This window comes from Athene cunicularia, assembly GCF_003259725.1.
Source record: "Athene cunicularia isolate RWA chromosome 2 unlocalized genomic scaffold, athCun1 chr2_part1, whole genome shotgun sequence".
Lineage (NCBI taxonomy): Eukaryota > Metazoa > Chordata > Aves > Strigiformes > Strigidae > Athene > Athene cunicularia.
In genome coordinates this window covers 44998713-45022651 of record NW_020799095.1, presented here as the reverse complement: position 1 = coordinate 45022651, position 23939 = coordinate 44998713, and the positions used below count along the sequence as shown (strand labels likewise).

The window sequence follows — 23939 nt, the reverse complement described above, 5'->3', positions numbered from 1 at the left end:
AGATGGGGCTCTGATATCAGTTAATTGTTACATAAATTATCTTGCATTATTAGTTTAATAATGTGTATTTTCCCTGATTTGAAAATCTATTGACTTGCTTCCTGATAATATTGATTTGAGTATTTAAAAGTAGCTTTGATTTGAAAATCCATCAATGATGAGAAATGATTGATTTCTGTAATTAACAGCAATTCATAGTCAGGACATCAAGTAGTAGAGGATTTCCACATTTTTAAGTCTGTCTTCAGATAGAAGTAATGTCTCTATTTATGGTTTTGTTTGTTGAAAAGTGTTATTGCCTGAGTGAAAATTATATTTTAATCGTCGTCTAAGTTTCATTTGTGCAAACAGGCACAGTTTCCTTAGAAATTAAAACATATCCATGAAGCATAAGTAGATATTATATCATATTAAGTGACATGAGATAATTACTGTAGTCAAAGCAGGGTACTTAAATGGGCTCAGGGACTGGTTTAGTTTTAAGAGGCAAAATGTCCTTCTTGGATAGAAACATTTTATTTGCATATAGCTGTGTATGTTGTTGTGCAGCTGAACACTTTGTCCTTTACCTCCTATTTGTAAAAGCTATAAAACTGCAGGCTATTAAGCATCCTTTAATTGATGCATTTTCTGCTCTTGTCCCTAAAGAGTTTGTCCCTATTCCATCATTGTGGTACCTGATATTTCAGGGTAATATAGCTTAAAATTAAATTTCTGCAGAGGCAAATGTCAGTTTTGAATGCTACTGTTGCTTTTTTTCCTACTTCAAACTATTCTGGATAGAGGTATGTCAAAATCTCAAAGAGGGCTTTTACGGTTGGGATTAAAACAAAAGGGATAGACCTTTTATTGTGCAGAGTGTGCATTTATAATAAGCCATAATATATTTATGCAAGAGATTATATGTCTATGATATGGCACACATTCCCTTCCTCCACTTAACTCTCGGCATTAACTTGCTCAGTATTTATGGATATATCAAAATTATGATTTACAATGTACTTATCATTAACATCCCTTGCAATAGCTCTCCATAGTTCTTGCCATCCTTCAGAATCCAGTCATAAAATGAAGAGATTAACAGATAATTAAATTAAATCCTTAATTATTTGGGGATGATGAATTCACTCTGTGATTCCAGAAAGGTATAGAGAGCCTTTTTCACAAGCCGTATAAATTGAAACCAATGGAGCTATGATGATTTATGCCTGCTTGATGATCTGGATCATACTGTTAATTATCTACTCCTCTTTTAAAAACATATTAATAAAAAACTGGATGTAGGAACTGTTTATTAAAATATGAAACTTTCAAGATTTTTTGAAATATTATATACACTCGAAGATAGCATTATTTGAAAAGTATTGGTTATTTTCCACACCAAATAGAATGTCCTTCAGTAAAAGGCAGGGAAACTTCACTTTTTGTTTCTCCGGTGCTTTCAGATGTCAATGAGAAACCTCTCATTGTTTTCTTGATCTGGCCTGTGTTCCATGTTTATGTCCAAAGCGTTGGCATATATCACTGACAGTTGAATCCTCCAAAGTGTTCAGCAAGTATCCACCCCTGCTGGTGAAGTGGCTGGTAACTAAACACTCCTGAAGATATGGCCAACTCAGGTAATTAAGGACAGTCAAACTTATTGGAAAAAAACAGGAAAATTTAATTATAGGGTCTACACTGGCAGCAACAATAAGCAATCATTCTGCACTCAATTCTGAGTACATTTGCTTCAAAAAGTCTCCCTAGAGTAATTATAAAGAAGATTACAGATTACAGTATTTAATGGGCATGCTGGGCTATCGTGAGGACTGAAGGTTATAATATTTAACTTACATACTGAGCTGTCTGGAGAGCTCATCTGTAATAGTTGTTAACAGTGCAGAGATATTTGGTTAACACTTGCACAAAGCTTAGAAGGAACACTGTGCCAAGTTTTGTTAGTCATAAAAAAGTAAAGCAATCGTCATGGAAACATGAAAATTGATATGAAAGTATATAATGGCTACTTCAAAGCCACTGAGTCTCTTGTGTAAACCTTTATTTAGAAAATGTTTAGAGCACACATTATTTACTCAATAGTACACCCTATTGTGATCCATCATACCTATAAGTATATAAGCTCCATTTTTAAATGGATTTTTGACCCAATAGACTATGAAGACTATAAAACCCTATTATGGTCCTTCATGCCAAGTATTTGAAGGGATGTTAGGTGTAAATATGCCTTTTTTAAAAATCCCTATAATTTGATCTGGAAAGTGCTTATCATGGTGGGCTGAAGCAATTTTTTCTCTTCAGGAACAGCTCCTTGAACTGTCACTGATTCCATCAGGAAGCTGTACTTTCCTACTTCATAATTTGTGTATTTTAGGCTGTAAATTGATATAAAAGCACTGATTCTGGAGCAATTTCTCTGCCTTGCTGCTTCTTAAAAACATATCTTGAATAATATTATTTTAGGTGGCTTGTGTTAGTATGCATAGGGGCTGAGATGTAAAAGGAATGTCTTATTTGAGTGCTTTTAAATAGCCTGCCCCCCCATAGCCCCAAAAGCAACAAGGCTGAAATGCTTGAACCTGTTAACAGAATGTATGTTGAGTCTTGTAATCCTCACATTTAGATAAAAGGGCTTTCACCCTCACTGAAGTGGCAGTGACCTGCAGTTTCATTGCTGAGGCATAGGGTATTAGGGCAAGTTCCAGCAAGCGTGGCCTCATACATTCTGTTTGCTCTTCATAACACATTCATCAGGCCACAATATGGTGTGGCTTTAAACCTTTTTGAAGAATGCCATTTATTCCTTGCAGTGTGCAGGACAGCTCCTTCTGGGTTGTGCTATGTCATAGCAACCTGCAGGGCTCTGCCTGTTCTGCCCAAGAAAGTGTATGCACATAGTAAAAGCTGATGGCAGCAGATTTGCATGAACAAAGATGGATTTTGGAAGGGAGCATGCATCTCAGGAAGTTTCTCGATGGCTTCTACCTCTCCCTCTGGTAGCTTTTAACAGGAGACTAATGAGTGCAAAAGCCCATCAATTAGCACTCCTCCCCCCAATTCCATTTTCAAGGGTGCCTCTCTCATCCTCTGCAGCAGGCACTAATGGGAAAAGGATGACTGGGAGAAGAGTGGGGAAGAGGGAGGAGGCATCTGAAAGTCTTCAGATGACCCTCAGCACAGGCAGGCAGGGAAGGGCTTGGGGAGCCTCTGGCCCCTGGCTGAGCACCTCCTGCCTTCCCGCAGCAGAGAATGAGTCTGCAGCACCCATGGGTGCCTGCCCGGGCAGAGTTGGAGCAGCCCTCCTGCAGCATGAGCAGCGGGGACCTGCCCGATGACGATCTGGTTAGTGCTGGCAGGGGTCTGAGAGGCACAAGGGTGACAGAGACCCCTAGAATCTGAGGTACAGGGGTGGGAGGTGAGTTGGGGGAACTGATAGTTGTGGTGGAACAAGGCAACAGAGGAGTCAGGATTTCTGGTTTTGTGGGCCTCCCTTTGCTTTCTCCTCTCCTCCCCTTTGATGGCTTTGTTGATGTGCTGGTGGAGGAAAGGTGGAGGAAGGAGGGATTTGAATGCAGCATCTCACACCACCTTTGCTTCTGCTGGGACCGACTCCTGTCCTTCAGAGTCCTTTGTCCTCAGGTAAGGAGCAACAGTGACTTACGTGGCTTGTAGTCCCCGTGTCCCTGTGAGTCCCTTTCTTTCAAGGACTTCCCATGACTGAGTCAGGAGGCTCCGCCATTCTCCCCTCCAGATCAGTGGATTGTGCCCTGGCCCAGGGCTCAGCCACGCTGAAAGGACTCGTTTGGAAAGTGCTCAGACAAGCGAACCAGGAAAACTATTAAATATCAACCGGTTGCACATAAATGTGAATCAGTCACTGATTCCTTTGTGCTTATGAAACTGAAAATGTCCAAATGCTGATCTTGGACGGCCACAGCACTGCTATTCTGGGTGTGATGCATCTTGCTGCTGAAGATTGCTGAAAACAAGCTGCACTGATTTAAAATAATAATGGAAAACATTTTAGTATGTTCTTGAGCATGGCAATTAGTGCTACAAAGGTCTTCCCTGAAAAGATAAGTTTACTTGAACTAGTCTTAGTTATTCGGGGCCTGTCCTTTGTGTTGTGAAACTAGTGAAACAAACTATAAAACAGTAGAAATGTAGATTACAGATATTGCTATGTATTGCTACTTTTATAACTCTTATGATGTTTCTAATTACACTTACCTATTAATGTAAGTAATTAATGTAGGGGAACTACTTAATTCAGTACATATCTAAATGTCAGGTTTATCACTGCTCATTCCCCAAGGTCAGTAAGGGACTCCCAAGTATGGTAAAGCTGTTAAGTGTAAACTGGATTAGAGAATTTACACATGCTTACAAATCTCAGTAATCGGGCTTTAAATTACTTGATTTAATTTTTTTAATGGACTTTATAAAAAAAATCTACAAATATATCCTATTTCAACTTTAGATTAAAATATAGAATGAATGAAATTGCACATGCTGTTGTGAAATGATGCTTTTGCTTTCCATCTGAATTTTGCAAACCCCTGTAGTTAAAAAACAATATTGAAACTTAACCCACTGGTCCTGCAAACCCTTACTCACATAAATGATTTCACTTGTGGCAACAGTGCTTTTAGTTTCTGTGGGGATTGCCCATAAAATTTAACTTATCTATAAATGTTTACTGCTACCATCAGACGAAATGTTACCAAATGTTACCATCAGACAAAATTAATGAATTGCATTGTTAAAAAATTAATGAAGGTAGCTGTTCACTATCCTGGCAATGTTGTGAGGTTTTTGTATAGACTTGACTGTAATGTAGCTAAGCAGATCAATAGCTACACAGGTCAGGATCCTAAGCATGGTCTTCTGGTGGACTGTGTATTCATCTCCTTCACCTGTGGGAGGTACGACCCTGGCAATACACTGCCAAGGAGACCTCTCTGGGAGGAAAGGGCTGCTCCCAACATTTTGGCTGTCTTAGCAAGTTCTTTTCACTTGAAGGTTATTTTGTCTGAAGATACAGGAGAGGCTGCTTGTTTATTAACTTTGTTTCAGTTTGAGTTACAGTCATACCAGGAATGACATCAGAATCTCTTTAGCATAGGGACAACATTTTAAACAAAATTTTGCAGAAGAAATAATGCTCTCAAAAGATGACACTGCAGTTCAAACACTTCAGTAATGTAAAGCTAAAATGGAAAATTCAGCAAGCAAATGAAAATATGCATTTAAAACTTTCTTTAAAGTGTTGACTGTTTTTGTAAATCACTTCATCTGTGATTCTCATTGGAGGACAGAACATGCTAAGAGGTTGACTGCATGTCTATCTGGAAGTCAGTCTTGCCGATGCTGTGCTAATGGCTGCTTGTAATCACTGCTAGCAGTGACAGCATGCTGTACAAAATTTACTTTAACATTTCTAGTCAGCCTTTTCACAGTGAGTGATGAGATCTGAGGTTTCTGGAGTAAAATCCTGGCCTGCTTGAAGTCGTTGGAAGACTTCCACCAGCTACTGTAGGTCAGGAATTAGATACTGAGGGTCTTCTGGGTGAATGCATCTAATTTAACAAGCCATGTGGCACAGGACCTTAGCTACATTGCTTGCACAGTTCGGTAGCTCCAAATATTCTGCTCTTATTTAAATGACATGCAACATATTCTTAATTGATTTAATTTATTTTTAAATTCTAAAGAGAGGGGAAAGGGGAAGGACCGCACTGGAATTCAGCTCTCCTATTCAGGAACAACATAAGCAGCTTCTCTGATTTTGCATTATTTACCTCCAGGATGGAGGGACCTCTTCCCACCACAGCTCAGTCTCCTTTTGCTCTTTTCAGAAACTGCCCTCATCAATGTGTGTTTAGGGCCTATGGACTGAGCTTTTCAGCACCAACAAAACAATGATGAGGAGCTGATACTTGGCCTTTGATTCATTTTATATAACCACAATGATCTTCTTTGTAGACTCTTTGGGTTTATTAAAGTAAAAGGTGTGTATGCCATTACTGGATATAGGAGCTTGACTCTAATCCTCCTAGTTTGAGTTACTAAATAGGATCTAGCCTTTTCCGTCTCTTTCCAGGAAGGAAAATGGGGAAAGCTGTGAACAGTTTTGTCTTTCCAAAAGTGTTAATGAGGGAGAAGCTGAAATGTATATATTTATTTTCAGAAAAAAATAGCTTTTTATAAAAAAAAAAAAAAAAGAGACTTAAAGGATTGTCAAAATGCTAACGTAAAATGAAAGCTCCCATCTCACACATTTTCAGTGCTACAAATCACTTCCTTGCTAGCAGGATTCAGGGGTTTCTCTGTCTGAGAACAGAGTGCAGGTGGGTTGAGTCACTCTTGACTGACAGTTTCATGGTCCTCGGAGGGCCAGTCGAGACAGATGGCTCATCCTGCTCAGCCCTGTGCCATGGTTCCAGTGTGAAGGCAGGTCTCTGGGACATGCTACCTCCCCATTACCTGAAGCGGTGAGAGCTCCCTGGGGTCTAGAGGGACTGTGGGAGCTGAGCTGTGTCATGACAGAGCTCACCGGTACCACAGCCGGTGACATTGGTCCCCCTCTCCAATGCAACACGCTGAGCAAGGAGCAGCCCTTTCCCTTTTGCTGGCACCTCTGTTGAGAAATGCCCTTCTTACAGAGGCTTTCTTACACAACTCAGTTACAGTTTGCCTCCTCCAAGTGGAGGGCGTTTATTACCCAAGGGCTCATGCATCTTTGAGATGAGGAATAGTTTACATAACCAAGGAAGTGCATGAGCCTGGTCCAAGTTGCCACCTGAGGAACACTGCTGCTGGGTAATCTTTCATGTGCCCTGTGCTAAACTGAATATTTAACCTGTAAATTTTATAGGTTATACTCATGCAAACTGATGTGGAGAATTTAATGGCAATTGACACAGTCAGTGAAGGCCTACTTACAAGCATTTATTATTGCTTTTTCTCTCTTCTTGAAGAACTCTTGAGATTGTACTGGGACTCTTCTTGACCCTGTCTCCTTAGAGGGTGATGGTGACTTCTCCTCCTTTGCCCAGCAACAGCACTGGAGGGTGGGAAGGTGAAAGTATCCTTGAAGTGTGGCGCAGAATATCTATTTGGTAGATAATTGCTGCATTTAGAGAGGGTACAGAATTAATGGTATGGTGTCCTTCTGGCAAAAAAATTGCACGTATTAGAGAAACAGTGCTAATAGCTCAGAATGCCTCTGCAAATGCAGAACTTTGCATAATTACACAAATTTGGTGAGTGTAAAAGCCATGTAAAAGTAATGAATTCTGATGGCAGTAAACAAAATGGCAAGTCTTTCAGTTCATAAGGAATTTGTTTATGCAAACTCTGGGGTTTACTGAACTCTGAGGAGTTGCTCCCTTTGCTTTTAAGTGTTTTACTAGGTGCTCTGGGACAAGATGGATTTTTGCCTTCAGTTATTAATACATGTCTTCAGTCAGGATGACTGGCTTTTGCCCACACCTCATATCCTATGGCAAAAAATCACAGTGGTCTCCAGCCTAGGCTGAAGATATCCTAAAATGAAGAATTGGTCAGGAAGGTGGTTACCAGCGAATTTTGGACAGCTTTACCACAGGTTAATAAACAGAAGAATTTTTCTTTCTCTCTCTCTCTACCAGAGCAAGTCCCAGATCCCCTTTGTCTTTGCTTGAGACATATGACTGTTGTATTAGGGCTGGTTTTCCTTTTATTACTATTGGCTTCCAAATAACTGATGCATGAGGCAAGGGGGAAAAGTATTTCTGTGTGTTGACTCCGTTCTGCTTTAATACCTACAAGGGGGAAGAAGAGAGTCTCTTGCACCCTTCTAAGGTCAGTTTTAATTTTGTCATTCTTGCTCATTGGTGGAAAGGAAATGCCCTTTCAATTTTCTGCACAAAAGAAAGGACAACATCTGGAGCTGAGTGATGCCAGCAGGGACCCTTGTGTTGCCCAAGAGAGTATATTTAACCAGGAGGGTGGATGGAGACCTGCTAGGGTACATCTGAGAGCATGTAGCCTAATTCTGTCATCCCCAGAGACTGAGAAGGGGAGAAAAAAGGTCATTTTTAATAAGCTGAATGTTAGTCTCAACCACCTAGAAAAGCCTTTTTTGTTATTGAAAGCACTTGATCATTCAGAGTACCCATTTGTTTTGAATGTCTCTGTTGGGTTAATGTATTACAGTAGTTGAGCTGCACTGAGAGTAGGAAAGCTACCTCCCACAGATGCTCTCAGAGAATAAAAAGGTGCAGTGCCTCAGAGGAGGGTACACTGACTTACCCCAAGATGGTATTCACATCTAGACTTGGGACTTGTACAAAGCTGAGGCCTTGCATGCAGGGAGACCTTAGAGTTGACTTCGTTGATCCTTTGGGAATATGGCCAGACTCCTAGCTGGAAGTATGATAGAATTTATGATCATTTGGTTTGAAGCTGGAACTTGATCTGTACAGAGTGTGGAAAGGGTTTCTAGTGAGTATTTCTTGCCATTCTTTCTCTTATCCTGTTGTTGCTTCCCATAGAGCTTGGAGCAAGCACTTGCTGAACCACATGAATGAAACATGTTTATGGCTGCCTTCTAAATTTCACTGCTTTTATTGCTTCTGTGGAGCTATTCCTGAGAACTAAGTATCTCTCAAATAGTAACTTGATTGACAATAAGTAGATGGGATATTACTCTCCTCAACAACTGCTACAGTTTCAGGCTATGTATAGCAATTGATAGGGCAAAAAGTCCTCTTGCAGAAGGACACATCATCCTACTGTCTTTCTTTTGGTGAAGAGCAATCCCTCCTGAGTTGTATCGAGATTGATGGATGTCTGCAACTAAAAACCACACTAGAGTGGAATGAAGTTTTTTGGCACGTTGTTCTTCACAGAGACTCTGCAAAGAGATGTGATACAGAGACTTCCAGCTCTCAGCTTCAGTTGTGTTCCCTGTCAGCTCTGCCAGAATCATTTGTTTGCTCAGAAAATGAAGCAGTAATGGCATATATTACTTAGAATAAATTCAGCTTATTTTAAAAGCAATAAAATAATAAAGTGAAGCTGAAATCTTTTTTTGAAAGATACATGGATGTCTCCCTACAAATCACAGGATTTGTGATGACTTATAAATTCTTTATGTATTCTTCTTCAACAACTTTTTGCCATGTAAATGGGAACTAGCTTTTGCTGGTTTAGAACTGATGGATTTAGTCATCTTGATACCACAAAAGCTGATATATGAAAACTGTAGACATTAAGTACAGCAAAGGACTCTGCTTTCCCAGTCCATCCCTCTAAGGCTTGATGATTGCCTAATTTTGACCACTGGAGATTACAGACTTGATTTTGCAGTGGGGTTGCATACAAGTCACCCATTGAGCACACCCATGATGCACTCTAGCTTCAAAATCTGTGCAGTTGGCTCTAGTTGTCCTGTACATGAAGCTCCTCTGGATGACAACCTAAATTAGACCCTGGTATCTGAATGCTAGGTATGACTCTGGCAGAATCTATGCCCTGCTGACAGAGCTACCCAAAAAGTGGGAATTGTGATTCTTTTGGCAAGACACAGCCCACTGCTCAGGCCAGCTATTACCTTATGTGGTAAGTCATCCTGTAGTCATTTCTCCCCTCTACTTCTAGTCATGCCTCTGTATAAACTGATAGTATTTTTAATGTTTCTGCTTATAAGCACTCTAAAACCACAGGTCTGTTCCAAGGACCATATCTGAGTAGCCAGATACACAGCTCATGAAGGTTTTGCAGAGAGAGTGAGCTCTATGCAATTCATTATTAAAAACTTTGAGGCTCCTTCTTTCACCACTGGGATTGCTTCTGATGGTGAGTCTGCTCCTGCTTCCCTGTAACTGAGGATTTAGGGACGTGTGGGAGTCTCCTGAGGAGTTTGTTCCATGCTGCAGGGTGCAGCAGGTCTGGGTGCAGCCTTGTGCCTAGGGTGTTCTGCCTCCCACGGGATGCAGGTGGGTGTGTTGCAGCAGTTCCTTTCAGATATCTGTAATCTGTGCCTATTTTCCTTCCTCATTCTCTCCTCACCTCTTGTCTGCCTGTTGTATAGCAGGATGTTGTAAAGAGGACTCTACCTCCTGATTTGTGATAAAAGTGTTTCTAAGAATATCTTGAAGAGATCCCCTTGACCTCTCTTCCTACCATATCAAATCCAGAAATCATACTTGCTTTACCCCTGTTTGTTTTGCTTTCTGCTATGAATTAATTTGTCTCCTTCGGCACTCTTTCACAGGATTACATACAGAGCAATACGAAATGATCAAAGGATTGGAACAATTAGTATATGATAGAACAGTAAAATATGTATAAAATGCTTTGATTTAATGATGAGTAATGTGGAGATGGGTTTATAACAGTCTACATATTTATGAAAGATGTAAACATGAGGAAAACAAGAAATTATTAGTCATAATAAGTTTGAGTTTAATTTACATTTAAGGAATGAAATTTTAAATGGAATAATTTATGCTGAATATAAAGCACAGCTTCCTGCCTGTAACATCTCTTCAGCTATGGAATAGTTCCCAGGGGATGCAGCTAAATCCCTTTGCCATTATATGAAAATTTTCAATTGACCTAGAGGAAACACTAAAATATTGATTTAGGAGAACAGTCTTGCATCAGTAAAGAGATGGTCTGAATGATCTAATGGTTGGGTTGTTTTCCATCACTAATTCCCAGGATCCAGTGGTCTTTGAATTTTGCAAGATCTGCAGAGGGTAAACAATTTCAGAGATGTAGTTTCTAGGTTTTGTGCTATGAAGTGAGGATAAACAGCAACTGCTGCAATGAGTTCCAGCCTTCATGAGGCTATGATGGTATCACATCAAATTGCTTTGCAGACTATATTATATTTTAGCTTGATGTTGCTTAGGGAAAAATAAAAAAGTTTCTTATTTCCTTTTTGCACCAGCAGTGCTTTAATTGAGAAGTGCTAATGTTGTTCTAGCAGAAATGGTGTCTGTGCAGTATGGTTGATACGGGCCCAGAGAAAACAATTTGTTAGACTACCTATAGCAAAATTTCTTCTGCAGCCCTTCTGTAATATTTAGAAATTTCACAGGACAATTTCACAGAAATTACACAAGCAGTAATTAATTCTTGAGCAGCTCTCTGAGGCAGGCAAACATCAGTGTCCTCATTTTACAGGCTAGGCTCCTCAGAAAGACATTAAATCACTCTCAGAGTTAGAGGCATGATGTGAATATACACTGCTGTATGCACTGGAGTTACTCAGCAACTTTCAAAACCAGCTTACTTTTGTCTACAAATGGGCTTAGATGCCTAGCATTGGTCTTCTAGGTTAGAAAACTGTATTTTTACATACCAGTCCAAACTTATGACAAAGTCAGCATTATCATGTAAAGTGCTAGCTTCTTCCTTCAACTTTTATGCTTGTTTACTTTTAAACAGGCATCACCCATTCTAGTGCTGGCAGTTTTTTCAAGGGTTTTTCAGCAGCATCTGACTATGTCACAACCTGGGTGAAGCTGTCGCTGCTGAATATGCACTGGGCAGAAGAGGGAGATGGACCCAACCTGCAGGTCTGTGGGCCGTGGTGCTTCCCCAGGCCTGCATGGTAAAAGCCCTGACATCCTCCATGGCCTGGCTGTTACCCACACCAGTGCAGACCTCCTGCAGCCTCCTCGCCTGAAGGCTTAAGTGTGTCCATCCCCAGAGGTCCAGCACTGAGAATAGTCTGGGTTAGCATTTCACCTGATGTACAGCTATGCCATAATGGAAGGAAAAGATGTACTACCTGTGCAAAGCTTTTAGAACGTAATCATGTTTTGCATTATGGAAGTATATATACACCATTCACGATAACACACTAGTATGCAATTTGCTGTGTACATTCCAGATGTGAGTTGGGAACCATAAGACTCAAAGGAAGAGCGTTTTCCAAAGAAATGGAACTCTTACGGTACTATATACAAATACCTTTGGATTTTACATACTTAGTAAAAGGCAACATGGAGATGATGTGACAGGTTTATGCATTACAGTCACAGAGAATATATGAATGTGTGATTATGTGGACAGGAATTGATAAAGAAAATAAATGTAAAAAAGAGAATTTGATAAAATCAGAACAAGAACAGTAACAGGCAGGTAACTTAATCAGGGAGAAAATCTTTCCTGACTTACCTCAGTTCAGTGGTATATGTTAAGATTCAGGAGAGGTTTCAGGCCATCTGCTAACGTAAAGCAGGTTCAGTGCCAAGGAACACCATCTTGGTACGAAACCAATCTGCTTTTTATTATCCTATAACTTCTATGAAGTTAGCTTAATTTCTCTAAGGCAACTAAATATGGTATTATTAAATTATCTTAATACAAGCATGGTAAACAAATATCCATACGGCTAATATGATGTTATTTTACTCTGTAAGGTAATGAATATATTTATTCACTGATTTGGAACTCAGCTGGCTTTCTGACTTCTGCCTGTAAAAAGCTTGTGGCCACTTGTTTTGAATCTCTTTACTTCTAATGTTTTCTGGAAATCTTTATTTTCTATTAGCGTAACTAAACAGAACAGATGAAGCCTACAGTTATTACTTGTCTGTGCTAAGCTCCTTCATGTATTGGTACGTTATTCTGGATATGTTATCATTGTTCCTTGTATTATCTTTTGCTAATATAGGACTACAGAAAGATTTAAGATTAAATGATAGGACAGCACTTAGCTCAGTCTTTCTGCCATTCTTCAGCATTACTTGGGATTTAGGTCAGTCATTTAAGGATTCATCTCCTAACTAGTAGATGATAGGTTTTCATTGAATCATTAAGTCTCACAGGTCTCTTCTTCCCACATCTCTGAAGTGGTTCATGAGAGGTTCTTTAATTTATAAGCTCCTGGTATGCTCAGATAACTTTCCTACATGGCTTAACACGGTATCAAAGTCCATTATTTACTTCCCAATCATAATCCCTCCTTTGGCCTCCCTGCAGTGGAATACAGCTGAAGCACCATCCTGTCTGTGACTCAGCCAAACCCTGGCTGAGGGATGCCTCGTGCAAAAGAGCTTTTCATAAACAACAAAATCCCCTCATTTGCAAGCCCAATGCTGGGAGCAAGAATTCCTCTTATCATTGCGAACTCAATACAGGGTGGGGAAATAGAAAAAAAGGCAACAAAATTACATAATTAAAAACAAAATAACAGTTAGACATGGATATGGAGTTATTGGTGTCATTCAAAAGAATTCAGAAGCAGATTCCCTAAATATGTTTATTCTATTTTTACGTATATACATAAATATATATTTACTCATACACGCAGACATGCAAACTCCATATATGCCATAGTCACCCATGGCTGTGGATGTGCACATATGGTAGTCATTCTCAGGGAGGAGGGCTATATTGCTTCACCAAAAGGTGTGTAGAGAGAACTTTGAACACTGTAGTGGTAAAGACATTCCAGCAGTACAAACTTGGGGAAGATGAACCTCTCTTAACTTAAATGAACTCTGCGTAGGTTGAAAAACCTCTTTTCAACACTGCCAAATCTTTGAAGTGGAAATCTGCACGTTGTGAGGGAATGATTGAAGTGTGAAAACCACCTGCCCATGAGAAGCCTATAAAGGATACCCACCAGCACCAATCAGTGCGACTATAATATGAGCTATTGCTGTATGCCGGTCTCTCTTTATACTGTGTATTTCTCCAGCCCCAATGTCAGTATGCAGCTAATGCCATAGCACTGTGGAGTTGCCTACCAAATGCAGTGTCACAAGGTCACCCTGACAATGTAAAGGGCCATGGGACACAGAACTGGGGCAGCCATGATAAGAGGATAAAAAGCTTCATAACCCAGGGACACAAAGAAGTCTTGCAACGAGCAGAGATCAGATATCTGAGTGGTGCTGTTTGGGTTGCATGAGCATGACAGAATTCATAGGGAACTTAATTGGGAAGAGAAGTTGACCCAGATGAAGTTTTTCTCTGTTTTTTGCTTAAGGGAGAGAAACCCTCTTGTTCTGGTTTGGCTGGTTTTGCAAAACTCCTTGCGATAGAGTTGGGCCCCAGCAGTCCCGTTGGCCAAGGTACCAGCACCTTCCTAATCTCATCTCCGTAGGCACAAGGCACTTGTAAGAGTCCCATTCCAAAGCACCAAGACTATGCTTGAGACCTAAGGCTACATTTCCCAGGGATGTGCAAGCCCAGTGTTGTGACTGGGATTTGTCTCTGTCTTTATCAGCTATTCTTCACTACAGTCACAAGCCAAATTTCAAAAAGTCTAATCAAGATGAAAGGATGGTGGCAGGCGGCTCAGGTTATGTGATACCTGCACAGACAGTAAAATAACACTTGGGTAAAGGTACTATTACACACTTGTGGTAGATAGACATTTTTTCTGCAGGGAGAAAATAACCCTTTATTATTTCTTTTTTTTTTTTTTTGTGCTTCAACTGTTACCATAAAGCAACTGCTGCGTATGTATGAAATGGAAGACACACCATGATGACTGTTCAGAGAGTTTGACAATGTGATTGGTTGAACGTCCTATAACTTGTGAATTGTGAATGTCCTATAAATATTTTAAAACTCCTGCTTCAGCTACAGCCTCACTGAAATCCTTACTGAAGCTTCATTTTCCTGACAGCAGCTTTAGCGCTGAAATTCGGTCTGGTCTTGCTGTTGCAAAACTTCCTCGAGAAAAACAGGTCATTGCTGGTTTGAGCCTACTCTTGAAGTATTTGGTTTAAGCTTGTATTGCAGTCATCACCACCTTCTTGCAGTTTTGTGATCTCAGACCATTTTCCCAGACCAATGGGCTATAGGTCCCTTTTCAAATCTTTACAATATTGTCGATTAGGATTAGTCACACCAAACATTTATTTGGAGGCTGCGAGGAGTGGCTACCTAGATTTTACAGCCCCCTGATAAAAATGGTGCCTCTTCTACCCCCGTGTTTCTCTTGGGATGTGTTACATGCAGTGTCCTCTATGCCTCCATGAGAAGTGTTTGAAAAGGACCGTCCCCTAAACAAGGCACAACTTGAGAGCCAGACCTAGTTCCTTCCTTAGTCACAGATGCTTTGACAAGTATTTGCTTTACCTTGCAAATTGATTATCCTTTATTTTTAAAAAATAAAAATGTTATAATAATATTTCCATACTGCACAAGCATACTTGGAAGATAATATCCACTGAGGAGGGAGAAGTGTTCAGACACAGCAGTGACTAAGATTGAATTTGTGCATAGATCAATGACAGTGAAACAACCCTGAATAATCTCTGCCTCAAAGCAAAATTTGACTTGCCTAATGATCTCATTTTGTCTTTCTGGGTGACTAAAAGGTTATGATCATCTCAAGGGATCCTGTAATTCCTCTGCAGAATGACTATGTGGAGTAGGGCTACTTTTCCCATGCAAACGTGAAGGAAATTCGAGTTTCAAGGCTTGGTGGCCGGAAGAATTTCTGTAACAGTTTGGGGTACAAACGGAATACAGCATCTGCCCTGCTGTCATGTCCGTGGGAGTCACTGACATGGAGGTGAAAATTAACCCCAGCCTGTGTTTACCAAGTCAATAGCAATAGCCTATGTCAGTAGTCAATAGCCCATGTATACCAAGTCATAACAGGGCTAACAAAGAAGTGTAGCTTTAAAAAAACCCATACTCTTTACGATTCAGCCTATATTTCTGATTGTCTTACATATGATATTCATACCTACCAATACTTGCCAGTTATCTGTAAGTACTCACTAGAAAGCTCCTAGACTGACCAAGGATTTAAAAATACTTTTTACTGTTAACCAGTATCCTATAATATGTATGTTGCTTTCACTTTTGCAGACCTAGAGCCTTCCACCATCTTCCAAATCCTGCACTTTTCAAAAAAAAAAAAAAAAAAAAAAAAAAAACCCTTGGCTGAATATCTCACTGAACTCAGACTTGCTCCAGTTGTGTCTTGTTTTCTGCACTCTATAATAAGTGCCAAGCAATTACTCTGTGGTTATGTAATTTGTAAAATTGATCTCCTAACTGAGAGTCTGATTCACTGACAAAGAAAAAGTAAAGGCAAGTGAAATGTCTTCTGCAAAGGTTAAGTGCATATTTTATTTGCAGCAGAGGATTACAGATCTTCCCAGCAAAGTTTTGTGTATCTGAGCAACCTTGCAAAAATGAATTTATTTAAAAGCCGTTGTTCTGCAGTTAGTGATTTCTCTGTATCCTGACTGCTGTGAATGGTCTCCAGGGTAGATTCTCCCGTGCCTACTAACATGATTGTGTTCATCATGTATCACTTCATTCCATATGGCTGTTAATGCTGATTCATCTTCCCTACTGGGCTGCCCATTTCCACAAAAATTCTGGGACCTTTAGTATATTTGTTGAACTTAACTTTGCCAAATTTTATTGAGTAGCCACATGTCCAAAAGTGAGCAGGGCAAACACACATACAGCATAGTCATGTCAGATTTGTTTCCTTAGAAAACCAGGTTTCAAAAATCGGATTAAAAATAAGCAGCCAGTGAGGAGTTCTGTGAATCCCATTTCCAGGTTTTTGAGGGCATGATGATGCTCTGCAGGGTCTCAGCAGAGTTGACATCCACAGACAGAAGCAAGAACAGTGAGAGGGGTTTTAGGTAACAATTCATAAACTGTTCAGGATCCTCTGCAGCAGATTCTCTGCAAATAGATTGGGAGATGTGGCAAAGAAAAAAGTAGAGCAGAACTTGTCTGAGCAGGGAGTGAGGTAAAGCTGGAGATGGTGCCGTGTTGGCCCTCTCGCTCTTGCGCCTTCTGTTTTCTGGGAGTCACATGAAGAGAGGACATGCAAAGCTCTTTTCCCCTTTACTTACTTTGCTGGTAACAGCGCTACTTCCCTAAATTAAGAGTCTGAGGGCAGCTGAGGCAGCATTAGTTCATATTGTGAGTAAAGCACAGCAAAATTATATCCTGAAAAAGGACCTAGACTTGATTGTTGCATATAGAAAATCTTGCTCAACTATTTAGTGTGAAAATAATTTGTGTAACTTGTGTATGTGGTGTCTTAGACTTGCAGTTTGTTACACCCATTCTAGAGCACAAATACCCCTCCCAAAAGACCACAAGATGGAAGAGGAGGCATAAATCTCTGATCTTTGTAGTCAAAAGAAAATGTGCTCCATATCACATGAGATTCAACTAAATAGAGATACAGGTCCCGATTTGAGCAGCCTTCGCTTGTGAGCCAACCTGTAAACCAAAGGCACTAAATTAAGCAGCACACAACCTTTTCTAGGGCAAGATGAAATGATGTTTAAGCACCCTGCCAGTTAATGAGTGATTAGTGTATGCCTTTGCTCATTACTCCATCAAGAAACTTGCTCTCAGTCAAATGACAAGCAATGAGAAATGATTTAATTGTTTCTAAATAATTTTGCAGTAATTAGTCAGCTGCAGTCCTAAGGAAGAGAATAAGTTGAGGATAATGGCAATATCTCCTGAAGAAATTTTGCACCCAACAGTGATTACCTAAAAGCATGTTAATTCTTTGCAGTCCTGTACATGTCTGGGAGGATGTGTGCCTATACCAGAGTTCTCAGTCTTTTCTGTCTGAGTACTTACCAGCTGAGCACAAATGCCAAAATTCTGCCCCTTTTTACATCTTAGGTCATGCTTTACACTTTCTCCAAGATTTAGTAGCTACAAAAAACATAAATAGGGGAACTTTCTATATTTAGACTGTGTGACCTCCATTTAAGGTTAAATCATGTAATCACAGTTGTCCGCCCTATTGCCCTCCATTTACATTGATGACTTGATATGTCTGTCATTAATCAGTTAACAATTGCAGTATGGCTTTTGCTTGGAGATTCTTGGCAAAATTTGAAAGCCGTAGAAATGATGCTATGAATTGTGGCTGCTGCATCTTAGTCTATCCAATGGTAATGCAGGGGTTTTAGTGTGGAAGCAAAAACCACCTCTAAAATTGAATGTGTAGAGCTAATTTGTGAATGCATGAGGTTTTTTGTTTGTGTATTTGCAGACTTGTACATGTAGTTTGATGTTATTTCATTAATGGTAATGAACCAAAAATAGGTAAAGGCATGACTCAACAAATTGTTTAGAATCGGAGCACTCCATGACTTTCTTGATAACTTTTATATTTCTGGGCATGAAATATACAATTTCTTTTGTAATCATGATTTTGGTATACTCCCAAAATCTTCCATATTAATCTAATAAATGTGTGTTTATCCAGTGCTAAATACTACAGAAGACAAAAGGTTTGGGGTTTGTTTTTTTTTTTTATTTTATTTCTGAATACAGTTACCAATATTCTGGACAGGTAATTGAACAGTTGGCACTAGTCCTGTTAGTGAGTACAAAAGCTACCACAAAAGGTAGCCCGGCAGCTTTTCTTCTGTAGTTGTAACTTTCACAGTGCATGCTGTTTTTTTTTTCCCTCTGTCTAAATCAGGCAGCTGTACAGCAATTACTGTCAGCATAAATTGAGCAAGCTTGCAAATTGTCTTCAAAGTCATTCAAGAAAGCAACTTTATCCTTCAAAGTAACTGAAATATTATGTTGATGTTATGTACAATTATTCAGATAATTTATAAGTTTTCTTTGGGACAAGTTAAGTGCACTTTATGTGTTTTATCTGGATGACTCCTAATGCATGTGAATTATTCATAAGTTGCCTTTTGGTTCTAGAAGTCTTTATATAGCTTTTGTTTGGTAATGCATTTGATAGGCTATTTTGTGCACTAACACATTATATAGATAATGCTGGCAATAAAATAAATGCTAAATTATACATTCTGTAGTTCTGCATTAAGAGCTAGTACAGTGTGCTTCATCATTTTTCCTCTGTTCTACTTCACAAATCTAAAGATAATTTATACAGTGAAACTATCATCTAACTCACTGAAAATACATTGCCTCTGAACTATTGCTGTATATGTTGATGTAGAACTGACGTTGTTGACCAATTTGTTAAAGCAGTGAAAATCTAAATATCTAACCTGGAAGCATATAGTACTCAGAGTCTATTCGGAGCTTCTTAAATTTGTAATATGAACAAATAGAATTTATATTTATCATCCAAAAAAGAAACCTGATAATAATAGTGAGTGTTTGTCTGTGAATGTTGACTTCTAGCTAAACTGATGACCTAACTCCCCTTTCCACAAAGGAAAAAAAAAAAAAGGATCAGGAAAAAGAGAAGAGCATAACTTTCTTGTTTTTTCACCCAAAAAGACACAAGATCTAAAGGACTACAAACATTTGTTGCTTCCTTTTGTAACACAAAAGGTTTATTATGGATGGAAACATTGCCAAGGCAACAACCGTGAAAGTCTTCCATTGCAAAATAGTGAATCTTTCCAGGGAACCTACTTAATTTGGTCAATGTGGTGTCTTGAGGCTGCTAAGTGGACAAAAGCTCCATTCTTCTAGTGTCTGTTAGGAACAGGTTCCCGCTGGGAAGCACCTGCCCATTACTTTCCTGATGTGTTGTTCAGAGTATGACTGAGCCAAGGTGATTTAGGGAGGATTCTGCAAACACAGAGAGTCCTATGTGATGTGAAGGTGGCACAGTAGCTGGCTCCAGCTACCTTCTGCTAGATCCTCTGAGGCAGTAGCTCCCTCACACCTATCCCCAGTCAGGCATTGCTATTATAGTAATTAACAAGCAGCTTTAATACAATATGGAGTTTCAAGTGCTTTTCATCAATTAGTAACTGAGTTAACAGTATTCATTTATGCTCTGGGGCACTTTGCACTATTGGATCTTCTCAGAGACATCAGCACCATGGCTGTTCGACAGGACTAAGCCTTTTGTTTTGGGTTGTTCACACTTGTCCTTGGAAACAATTGCCAACAAGGTAGAATTGCTCATTGTAATTTTTCATGAGCAGGGTCTTAACAGACTGACTGCTGCAGTCTCTCAGTCTTTATTAAGATTTGTATCTCCTCTCTACTGGCCATCTTGATGTAGAATTGTTCTTGAACTCTGTGTTTGCCCAGCTAGATTGGGCATATCTTTCACCTCAAAGGTCAGCATTCAAAGGAACTGTTGAATGACATAAACCCTACTGCACTCTTCCTATACACTTGACAGTGCTAACTCTGCCTCAGGTATGTAAAGCGGACCCTAGTGGATTTGAACACTTTGGGACCACAGCATCATTTGTCTTAGTGAAAATACCTATTATCAAAATGTGGCTGCTGTGGCAGATATGTATCCCTCAGGTATGCTGAGGAGATTTTTCAGTGGAAATAGATATTTCAGCAGAGACAGCAAAAGAAACAGTGACCCTAGAGAACAAGTACCAGCCACAAAAATACCTGAATTAACAACAGAGGCAGGATCAGGAACCATCTTCTAAATTAGTGAGATTACCTTTTATGTGGAATTTATAATTATGACTCTAGCCTGGTATCTTGGACATTTCCATATCTGTTTGGGTCCTTAGGTCATGCTCCTCTCTACCATATGTAGGATACATTTCCTCACAGCTACCTGAGCACCTTTTGGTGCTAGCACTGTATGCTACCCTTAACGCTATTGTTGAGAGGCACTTCAGTAGATGGATGTCCTGTTGCATATGTAGTAACTGAATCACAGAGGAAAACAGTCACCATTTCTAATTTTGCCCCGGTTGTGTTCAGCTTGAGCCTGGCAGCAAATCCATGTTCCAAGTCCAGCCTGAGTCCCGCTTAGTGTCTGGTTTGCTAGTTCCTGTCAAAAAGGTGTTCATCTATTAGGTTTGTATCTTGCACCTGGAAATGATCAATATGTAATGTTTCAGAAAAGAGACTAAAGTGGAAACAACCCTAAAACATAAGGCACTAAACCAGTTGTACAACACTATTAATTCATTCTCAATGTCCTATAAGCATTTTTGTGAATTCTCCAGCCTAAGCTGAGTCTGGCCTCAGGTTGCATAAATAAAAAACAATTACTGTTAATGAATATTTTTAGCATCTGGATTCAAACGAGCCTATCTTAATTAACTCAGAGCTGCTTTTCCTTAGTTTTTGAAAAAGGGAGCAGTCTGAAATACAACTAAAAGCCAAACAGGATTTGCAGTGTACATTCTTTCAAGTTCATACAGACCACCAGAATTTTTACTCCACTGGCACCATCCAGGTTAATTTATTAAGCTTTTTCCATTCCTATTGTATGGATTCACATACCTCTCACTCTGATATAAACCAAAAGGATCCCATTAATAGCATGATACCATTCTTGAGGATCCCTGGTTATCCTCACGTGTGAATTAAGCTTTTAAGTAGCTGAAAAACAGTGAGTGTGTTAACGTTTTATGAGTTGATTTTTTATTTTGTTAGTGGTTTCTCAATGATGTGCTGAAAATGTTCTCCTTCCATGCCACATTGTCCTTCCTTTTGTTATTGGTTTGTATTCTTTCTGGTAACTTAGTTGATAGTCATTTGAGTATAATAGTTCCAGGGAGCTACAATTACCAGAAAAACTTGCAAGAGATAATTTTTACTTTTGAAAAAGTTATAAAAATGCTGGTTTGTCTTGGTTTTTGTTTTTTAAAGACCTTAATTTTTATCTTAGAATTTCAGAGCTTTTCTGAATTTCCAGGGGAGCCATTGGTTAAAAGTCATCAGAGTGTAGTTATTAAACTCTCTTAAATTAAGAGTGTGGATGGATGAGCAACTTTGGAGGGGATCCAAATCTTCATAAACTTTGCGAATCAGGATGTAAGCACTTATTAAAACATATCATTATTCAATTAATCCTTAATATAGGGAGCCTTGTTTCTATATTACTTAATCATTATGCTTATTAATCTACAAAATATTTCCAAGTGCGATAGAATATACTACTAAGGATTACTCCTTAAACTCTAGTTTAGGAACCTGTTTATGCATTGCCTTGTGACTTGAGTGGTCTTTTCACACTAGGGAAGATACAGGATTAAATACCTCCTAAACTTGAATTCTTCATTCACATCACTTGCAGTCTGATGTTACCCTCTACTTTTTCCATGGAGATGTAGTTATATGGCAAGAGCTCCAAGTTCATACGTTGCACAGCTTCCTGAGGTTGAGAAGAGTGTGGAGATGCTAAGCTTTAGAGGATAAAGCCTCAAAGACATAATGTGGTTCAGGACCACAATATAACCACTGTGTCAGTCGTAATGAACATTTAACATGTGTTCTTAATGGAGAAGGGTCAGCATGTATCTCATAGAGAAGCTTTACCCCTTCTGTTCCCTTTTTGTCCCTGCAGAACATGTTATAGCTCAGAATGTAACAGCAGAAGAGGAGTAGGGAGCTCATTAAGCTTCTCTTGGAGCACTAGGACTGTCAGTGTACCCAGACCTTCTGCAAAGGCACAAGCTTGATAGAAAATTTAATTTATCCCATTGTACTCTCTTAGTTGCCACCTTCTGATGGAAATCACTGCTGTAGACCAGTCCTAGTCAGATAATAGGTTTGAAAAGTAATTTTTCATGGAACAGGATATGGAATGGGGTGTTGAACACTTTGAAGATCATCTGGTTTAGATTTTGCTTGTCTTGATTCCTGATTAACTAGGCTCACCCAAAAGAAGAGACCTTGTAGAATCAATTTCAACTGTTCATCCACTTTTAGAAGTAAAATTTCAGGTAGGTCAACTGTAGAATTACAGAAGGACAAATGATGGAGAGAGCTGTGCAGCTCTGAAAAGTCAGGACCAGTAAACAATACATGGTTAGGAAAGCAATTTCCTAGATATTCCTATTGCTCCAAGAAGTAGAGGGACTTTGTACTTGCCCCCTTAAATCCATCAGTAGAGGCTAGTCACTGTCTCTTTTCATGTGTCACACATTTATTCACATTGAAACCAACGTGGATTTATTTGTTGGGGTTTTTTTTTCCATTTGCTGCTTCTTTCTTCTCAGCTTTCTTTGTTGGGAAAACAATTTACAGAAGCCAAGACTTGTGGATTTCAACTCTCCAATTTATTTTAAATATAAGACTACAGCCAGACTTTTCAAAGAGAGCAAATCTAATCTCTTCACAAGTTCTTTCCTGTCAAGATGTAAATTGCAGAATCTCCCAAATATAGTGTATAGAATCATTGTTAAGGAGATTAGGCCAATTTGTACAACAGGTTCTAGAATCCCTTAATTTAATAAAAACACAAAGTAAGTGTGGTCATCCTGAGTAGAAGAGAGAATATCAATGAGGCAATCATAAGATCTGATCTCCAAAAATAATTAGATTAGTTTTTGTTTTAACAGGGTAATTAGAAAAAATGATTCACATTTTACTGATTTAATTTCCTATAGTCTGTATAAGGACATAAAAATTATTAATAAAATATCTATGTGGAATACTGATTTAGGTGTATCTTCTTACGTTCCCTACTTAAATTTTGTGTTCATCATTATTCTTCATGTATTGTCGTGCTTTACAGCTGAGATTTCTGAGATATACACTTCCCACTGACATTAATGGGAATGGTACATCAAAATCTACCAGGTGGCTTTGAAAATTTCAGATATATTTTCAGTGTACTGTGGAAATACTGCTGAATTTATCCTTACACCACCCCTCAGAGATAGGTAAATATCCTTTACATATATTTTATTGAAGTTGAACTGTGCAGAACAGAGATGTGAGAGACATAATGGGCCTAATCCTATTGACTTAATCTGGCATTGGAGGCATAATCATGAGCCAAAACCATTAAGCATTCATCAGAAAAACTAGCCTGATACTATATTTACCTAATACTATTTAAAAAGATGAGTTATTAAAAATTCTGTGGCGCTCTAGTTTCTTTTTTTGGTGTGTGGAAGGTGGGGAGTGCATTTTCATATATTTTGAAGCGAAAACCAAAATACGTATTTATAATTGGCACCATAATGCTTCACAGGAGACATAGCTCTTGAGCTCCATATTCCCTTCTCCTCCATGGCAGAACTACGTATTGTTTTCTC

At 39.2% G+C, this 23939-nt stretch overlaps 1 protein-coding gene across 1 annotated transcript in view; it reads left to right on the top strand.

The window, feature by feature from the left end:
- The window catches only part of DPP6 (dipeptidyl peptidase like 6), a 327308-nt gene that overhangs the window by 827 nt on the left and 302542 nt on the right, over positions 1-23939 (top strand). The gene's annotated exons all lie outside the window — the stretch shown is intronic.